Raw genomic sequence first — 8,917 nt, 5'->3', positions numbered from 1 at the left:
ACCTGACAGTTGGTCTCTTGTGGCTCGCAGAGTATTGCACCTTCTACACAATTATAATTCTCTCTCTTGTGGTTCTTTCCCTATCTAGCAGCTGCGGCCGGATTGCTGATGTCCTAAGCTGAGTACACCACTATGGTTGCCTGCACTGCAGTCTCCGTCCTGCTTGTGAGCACCACCTTTAGCACACAAGTCCTGTCCTGCATGTCTTTCACTGCATACACTCCAGAACATTCAGGCTAGTTTTGGAAGGGTGGCAGGGGCCAGTCCCTATTCATCCCTGGCATGAGGGCAGTCCAAGGGCAATGACACACTAGCAGCATCACTGTCGCCGTAGTAAGAAGGGCTGGAGCTTCCTCCTGGAGCACCAGCTATGCTGCTAATGCATATAGAATTCATAAGAAGATAATTGTGGCATGTTGAATCAAATAATGTATTACAGGGCAAAGCTTTGGAGACTACAGAGCACACTGACGACCACAGTATAGAACCGTAGAGACACGTCACTGACATGCATGAGATGGGGCTAAGTCCCAGTGGCTATGCCACTATAACATCATAAAGGGCAGCATAGCAGCAGTGCTACCCCCTTATGTACAGGACAAGCCATATTGTAGACTTGATTTCATAAAGGTCATCACAAATATTTTCAAACCTGAACTGACGTCCTGCACCATTACACATCACATTATGTCACATAATGCCTATATCATTATGGATATATCATACAAACAAAGCAGTGTATTAACCCTTTCCTATTCCTATGCAAGGCCTTGGATTAACCCACACTATGATGCCATAACTACACTATCATCACAGTATCACTCAACCTGTGAGTCTTCATCTCCTACCTTGGCCAGGGATGTTACATTATACGACCCCAGAGATAGTAGTGCACTCACGCTTTGTGGAAACCTGTTCGGCAGTTTGTTTTTCGTCTGTGCGTGTCTCGAAACATGCGTTGCACTTTTGCCTCTAGGTGATTGCGTAGAAAGGAGCCTTCTTCTCCTCCCATGCACTGCAGGGTCCTTCACCCAGGGGTCCTTCTTTGGCACCCAGGTATTTGGAGCCCTCTAGTAGCCTGGCCTTCTCTCTCCTGGCCATTGTACCCAGCATTGAGACATGGATTGCTGTGCAGCCACCATGCCATGGCCACTGCCACTTTAAGGTCTCTGCTGCATCTGGCTACCTCTGCGTTCTCACTGTCTCTGCTTCTTTAAGAGCTGTGACGCAGCTCTAAACCTTTTGATGTGCACCTGAGGCACCAAGAAAGTTCTCTCCTGGTTCAGGGGTGATGATATGTCCATGCAGGCCATGGGGACAATGACCTACATGGATGCTACCCTTATAAGGGCTGGAACCAAACTGAAAGGGATATGTACACGAACGGAAACCAAAACATAAACCAGAAAGCCCATACACGCTGAACACCATAACAAACTGAACAGTCAATGGGATTTGTGAGCAAACATCCAAACACTTATCAATAATACCAACACGCATAAGCCAATGAAACAGCTAATAAATACAAGGTATTAGTTAGTAATTTGCCAAAGTACATAAGCTTACGTGCCTACGACAAGGGTCCACATTGTCTCGTGAGTCCCTATTCTAACAAGACAACTTAATCCCAGGAGTCCTGCCTACAAGCAGGACGATCATCCCAATAGGGACGCCCCACTCTGGAACCTAGGGGCACCACGCACCAACAGACAAGGGACATCCACTCACACCTCATGTCTGGAGAACTCCACACCATCAGACAGCCAAATTAACCCCACCTGCAGCAGTCTGCTCCTGGAATTCCATAGAACTACAGGTCTCAAGAGCGCAAAATGAAACGAGGGGCTTAGCCTCTTCTTACAGCACTTCTGAGCATTTTTACGTCCTGCCCCCTGCTGCTGTCCTGGCAGGGGAGCAGGACCTATACCCAGCGCCCGAAGCACCTCTTCTTCCAACACTTCACTGCGCCTCTGTGTACTCTTCCCTCCTGTGGCACTGGCCGGCGGTGGGTCCTCTTGGTAACACAGCGCTTTATATTACTGCCGCAGACAAGCACTTCTCACTTTTACCCATCCCTGCTGCGTACCAGAGAGGGGGTGGGCTTCATGTGTGACTCTCGTGCCGCTGATACAAGCGGATGATCTGCTCCTGCCAGTAAAGGGGAGTGCTGAGTAGTGTCTTTCCCTTATGCACAATGTCCATGGGCGGATTTGAATTGCAGATCATCTGCGGGTGCCCCATGCGGATGATCTGCAGTTTAAGCCGCCCATAGGAAAACATGGGTGACTGCAGCTGAATTAAAGCTTGCGGATTTGATTTGCAGATCTCTGGATACGGAAATCAAATCGCAGCATGCTCCATTTTAGTGCGGTTCCTGCACAAACGGCTTCCATTGAAGTCACTGGAAGCCGTCCGATCCACGGCCTGTCAGCAGCTGAAACTGCGGATGGAACGCAGATTCCGTGGGAATAGCAGGATTTTTTTTTTTTAAATCTGTACTCTGCATGTACGCCAGCGAGCCGTGCGGGCCATCCGTATCAATGTTGATGTGCTTGTTTATATGTAAGAGGTAATGACGCCTAAGAACCGATGGCAGATAAAAACCTGAGCATATTACTTATATAAACCTGTGAATCCTGTAATTGTTTTACTCCAAAGACTGTCATTTATTTAAAAAGTCTCTTTAGGCACGGGCACGGCAAAATGTAACTTGGTGCTGTTATTATTTTTCTACTGAACCTCCATGTAATGTATCCATTACATTGCTTGCATTGCTCACAGAGCTGTCCCAGAGATACGCTTTACAAGCAGCATTGCAGAGGAGAACACTTCCATACAGATGTGTCTTTCATGACTTTTTGTCACCTGTTCCGTGACATATGAGTGTTGATGCCAGGAAAACAAGAGGTCATGCTGTGGCCTCTGATTGGCTGCAGCAGTCACCTGCCTTCCTGTGATGGCTGCTGTCTGAACAAACACCGGGACCACAGTGGGACTGCAGCGCTGGATCTTGGTAGCAGTGGAGGGTTAAAAAAAAGCTCTGTTTGCTATTTTAATATAGACGGCCCTATTAAAGGGAAGTTGTTTGGTAACCAGACAACCACTTTAAGTTTTTTATGACTTGTGGATCCTTAGGGCTCGTGCACACAGCCGTATGCATACAACACTGTGGGTCTCCCCGCAGCATTGTACACATTTTCCAGCCATACATGTATTAATGGAAGTTGTCTGTGTGGAGTCCGCACCAGAATAGAACATGCTGGGATTTTTCCTCCGTGAGCAGAAAATCGCAGTTGGTTTCCGCTAGTGAGCAGGGATGGTATGAATGATATTTGCTTCGGAACCCGGAGGCGAACGCCGACCGCGGATTCTGCAATGCAAATCTGGCCATGTGCCTTAATGTTATGCATTGGCCGCCTATGGACTGCCCTAAGGATCCTCTAAAACTTCTTTACATGGATGATGTGAATGTGAACGATAATTGTTTAGTGTAAACACTGCCAGCAACTGAACACTGAAGTGTCTGTAAAAATGGAAATACTGGGTCTTATTTCGGTGCCAAAAGAGGTCGCAGACAGGTTAGAAAGCGTTATAGTGAGGTGCTACTAATAAATGTATCAACACAAACAGCTTATAAATCAATGCTTTTTTATAATTACTTCTGGGTGTTAACTGTGAAGTTTGGCAGCTCTTATGTACCGTCTGCACTTAGTCATTAAGGGCGGTGGCTATAGTCACTGAAGTGCATTCTGGGAACATTAACATACAATGGGCATGAAGTTAATTGGCGCAAATCTGCATATTAAGCTTACATTTAGTAACTTGATTTATGGGAGTTGGTTCTTCATTACTGTTAATATAATAACTCAATGTAATAATAGAGGAAAACAATGCTAGATGGCACACCCACAGTGTAAATCCTGAATGTAGCTACAGTATGCTAAAGCCCAACTTCACTCAAAACCCGAGAATTTAGATGGCCCCAGGAAGCTGAGATATGGGGAGTTGTTTGATGATGTCCTCACACTGTAGAGCAGCTTCCTGCCTGCGACCTAAAAAACAAATGTTAAGGCTTGCTCCATCCATGTCATGTTCTATGTATGCTAAACATATCCATAGGCCACCATTACCTGATAGCAAGCAAAATAGTGTCCGTTTAGCCACCGACAGGCCAATATACTTTCTTCACTGTATAGAAAGCATAGTTAACTACGTATGTTCCTGTGTCAACACAAAGGGCATATCTATGTGCTAATAATTAGGTCTCCATTCCCCTTGCAGCCATGTAGTAGTTGTTGTAATAACCACAATAGCCTAACTCCTTAAGGATGTGTTTTGTTTTTTCTTCATTTTCAGTTTTTTCTCCCCACTTTTAAAAAATCATAACTTTTTTACCTATCCGTCAACGCTGCTGTCTGAGGGCTTGATTTTTTGCGAGACAAGTAGTATTTTTCAATGGTACTATTTAATATACCATATAATGTACTGGAAAAAGTTAAAACAATTCTAAGTGGAGTGAAATGAAAAAAAAAAGAAATCACACCAACTTCGGCAGGGTCTTGCTTCTACGGTGTACACACTGCAACAAAAATGACATGATAACTTTATTCTGTGGGTCAGACGATTACTACGATACCAAATCATACAGGTTTTTTTTGCTGTACTACTTTAAAAAAATAAAATATCTTTGGAAAAAATAAAATAATTCCTGCCACCATCTTCTAACATCCATAACTTTTTTATTTTACTGTCAACATAGTTGTGTGAGAGACCACTTTTTTGCAGGATGTCCTGTAGTTTTTATTGGTACCATTTTGGAGTACATTTGACTTTTTGATTGCTTTTTTTTGTTACATTTCTTCTTGGAGACGGGGTGAACAAAAAAGCACAATTCTAATGTGTATAGTATTAGATTACACTGCAATCTGACGGGCTTGATAGGCAATCATTTTGGGGGGGCCGTTCAGGATCCATGAACTCCGATTGGGGCATTTAAATGTTTCTGTCAAAATTGAGTGTAGCATTTAAAGGGTTAACTGCTGCGATTAGTGGGAGTGCTGATCGCAGCTGTTGTGGGTGGGTGTCATCTTAAGAAACAGCAAGCACCTGCATTGTATACAGCAGGATTGATTCCTGATCCCCCTCCATACAAACCCTGAACCTCCATGACTTAACTGGACATTATGAAGCATTTAGGAGTGAAACGATGCATTTCGTACAATGGTAGCAGACAGTTGGCATCCTGCTGCGTGAGTAATACTGATGCCGGGGTGGGCGGTATTGCTGAGCAATTATTGAAATAAGTGGGTCGGGAGTGACTAATAATTGTGAAACGAGACTCCTTTAAAATCAATGGGAGTAGAAATTGAGTTCTCTAATTTGGCCTTCAAAATGTCACTTGAACAGCAGTGGAGATGGTGGTGGCCCAGTGGTCAGCACTGCTACCCTGCAACAGGGACAAGTGGCAAATCCCCATCAAGGTCAGATTCAAACTTAGAACTCTAGCAATGCAAGGTAGCAGTGTCAAGCCAACAGATCTGTCCATCCTGCTCCAAGCAGAAAGCTGACATTTTGCCAATTTTTGCTAAAAATCAGATCAGGATGATCCAATCCAATTTAGCAAAAATCAGCTCAATTTTATTGCCGGCCGGTCAAAACGAGTAACATGGACAGTCCCCACTATCCACTGTCAATAGCTGGCATTAGACGTGACCCATTGGTAATTATTAAAGATGAGCGAACACCAAAATGTTCGGGTTCACGTTATTCGAAACGAACTTCCCGCGATGTTCGGGTGTTCGTTTCGAATAACGAACCCCATTGAAGTCAATGGGCGACCGGAACATTTTTGTATTTCGCCGATGCTCGCTAAGGTTTTCATGTGTGAAAATCTTGGCAATTCAAGAAAATGATGGGAACGACACAGCAAGTTCTCCTCTGCCACAGCTGTAACAGCTGTGGCAGAGAAGAACGATGTTAGCCCATTGAATTCAATGGAGCCATCAATACAGCCGACTCCACTGAATGCAATGGGCTGCCGGCGATCGCGGGATGAATTGTCGGAAAGGGGTTAAATATATAAGCCCTTTCCTGCAATTCATCCAGAAATGTGTAAAAATAAAAAATATATATATACTCACCTGGTGCCGACAGACGGAGTTCAGCGCGGCAGGCTGCAGTTCTCCTGAACTGCTCTGAACAGCTGTTAGTAGTATTCAGCAGCCGGGGATTTAAAATCCCCGCCTGCTGAATAAGATGCCTCTGAATGGTCACAGCCTGACCAATCAGAGGCAGCCCTCACTCACCCATTCATGAATTCATGAATGGGTGTGAGTGAGGGCTGGCCTCTGATTGGTCAGGCTGTGACCATTCAGAGGCATCTTATTCAGCAGGCGGGGATTTTAAATCCCCGGCTGCTGAATACTACTCACAGCTGTTCAGAGCAGTTCAGGAGAACTGCAGCCTGCTGCGCTGAACTCCGTCTGTCGGCACCAGGTGAGTATATATATATTTTTTATTTTTACACATTTCTGGATGAATTGCAGGAAAGGGCTTATATATTTAACCCCTTTCCGACAATTCATCCCGCGATCGCCGGCAGCCCATTGCATTCAGTGGAGTCGGCTGTATTGCCGGTTCCATTGAATTCAATGGGCAAACATCGTTCTTCTCTGTCACAGCTGTTACAGCTGTGGCAGAGAAGAAGGATTTGTCTTCTATATGTTCTCAATGGGGTTGGCGCTGCTGCCGCCGGCCCCATTGAGCGCATATAGAAAAGATTTCTCAGGGAAGAAAGTTAAAGTAACCCGAACATCCGAACATCGTGTGGTGTTCGTTACGAATAACGAACATCCCGAACACCCTAATATTCGCCCGAGCATCAAGCTCGGACGAGTACGTTCGCTCATCTCTAGTAATTATCAATGAGCACTATCCACTTGAAAGATTTACAGCACCAGGAGGTCGATCTAAGAAAAATCAGTAATGGAGGAGAGTATCAAGAAGAGACAGATGGTGATAGAGTCAGCAGGGCAGTGGCTGTAGAGCTCTGCTGACTTTACTGCATGACAAGTTCTCTTATAATAAAAATCTAATATAAAAGCCTTTTTCTTGCATCACACTGTGACCCCTTTGAGCGACTTTTGGTGGATGATTTTGGAGTCATTAGATTTATTACATCCTCACCACCGCTGTAAAATCATAAAATCTGAGTTTGATACATCAGGTGACCTGTTAGGCAAGGTCAAAGTTCCTACATTAAGTCTATGGGTGCGCACCGCTAGGGAGAGTGAAGCATTGCTAAGTGAGCGTGAGAGCAGCGCAAGCGATGAGGGTGAGAGAGTGAGAAGCAGCGAGAGAGAGAGAAGCGTCAAGACAGAGATGTGGCACGCGCAAGAGAGAAGTGTCGAGAAAGAGACAAGCAGCGAGAGAGAGAGAGAAAGAGAGAGCAGAGAGGTATGGAAAGAGAAGCAGTGAGAGAGAGAAGTGGTGTGAGAGAGAGAGAAACGGTGAGAGAGAAGCAGCAAATGAAAGAGATAGGAAAGCAGTGAGGAGAGAACGAGAAACGTCGAGAGAGAAGCAGTGATAGTGAGAGAGAGAAGCGGTGAGCCATGTGATAGAGAGAATAGTCACCTAACCAAGCAGATTTAGAAGTTCACAACAACCATTGTACCAAACATTTTATGTTCACATAGCAGACATCGGGACAATCTAGTAATTATAAAAATTCTTGCAGTACAAGAAAGATTCATGTATTATATTAACAAAAAACTTTCTGTCACTGCACATTCAGCGTTCTGCTGAGACCTTTTCCCCTGGGGTCACAGTTACAGGAAGGTTGAGTTCCCTATCTCATTCCATCTGCACCCCAGAAATGCAATCGCAGGGTGCGAACGCTTTGTCATAGCAGCTGAGACCTGTTGAAGGCCCTCAGGTCTTCCATCTTTGTACAAATATTATACTGTGCCAGTGAATGCTCATCCGTATTGACTGTAGTGTACTGTATTATATGAGTGATCAAGTAATTACATGATCTAGATATCCTAGTGGATCTAAAAAATACTATAAAAAATATGTTTCAAAATATCAAAAAAGACAAAAAAGCAGTTTCTCATTACAAAATGCTTTATTGTGAAAAAAACAAAAAAACAAAAAAAAAAGCACACATAATTGGTATCACTTCAATTGTCATTTCAATTTGTGATATAAAATTTAAGTTATTTATCCTATATGGTGAAAGCTGAAAAAAACAAGACCAGAATTGCTATTCTTGTTCATTCTACCTGCCAAAATAAAAATATTGTTACATTTTAGGACCTAAAAGCGCCACCTCCTTAAAGGGGTAAATCATCAGTACTGCCATCCCGAGACCACTATCATGAAGGTGATAGGTTGAACGCCTATACGATTAAGTCACATTCAACTCAGCAATGGTAACACTGTATAAAGTATACCAGCTTGAATGGCAAGCTCTTGCTACTTTATGTTGCCATGGAAACATAATCCAGAATGATGAAAAAAATGATTCAAATGCTTTTATTTGTAGGTCACAGTAAATTATTCTATTAATCATATAATTGCCAAGAAATAATTTGTAGTGAACTTCTAACACATCCTATGCCTAATAGCACATGTGGTTCTTATCAATGCACTTCTCATTTCTAGTAGATCATTTCCACTGTCGTTCTTCTATGCCATTATAGAACAGAAGGACATATATAAAACAGTCGCTGGATCTGGTAAAATTATAGATCTAACCGAGTGAAGAGGGCCATAGATGAATCTGTTAGAATGACTAGATGGCATATGGAGAGATCTATATCAGGGGACCCCCCGATCCAAGGGGTATGACGAGACTTGGGGGTACGAGGGGGATCTGCATGCCGAAGCGGAGGTGCACAACAGAGATATATTATTC

The sequence above is a fragment of the Eleutherodactylus coqui genome, chromosome 2, assembly GCF_035609145.1.
Source record: "Eleutherodactylus coqui strain aEleCoq1 chromosome 2, aEleCoq1.hap1, whole genome shotgun sequence".
Lineage (NCBI taxonomy): Eukaryota > Metazoa > Chordata > Amphibia > Anura > Eleutherodactylidae > Eleutherodactylus > Eleutherodactylus coqui.
Note: the sequence above shows the minus strand (reverse complement) of the source record.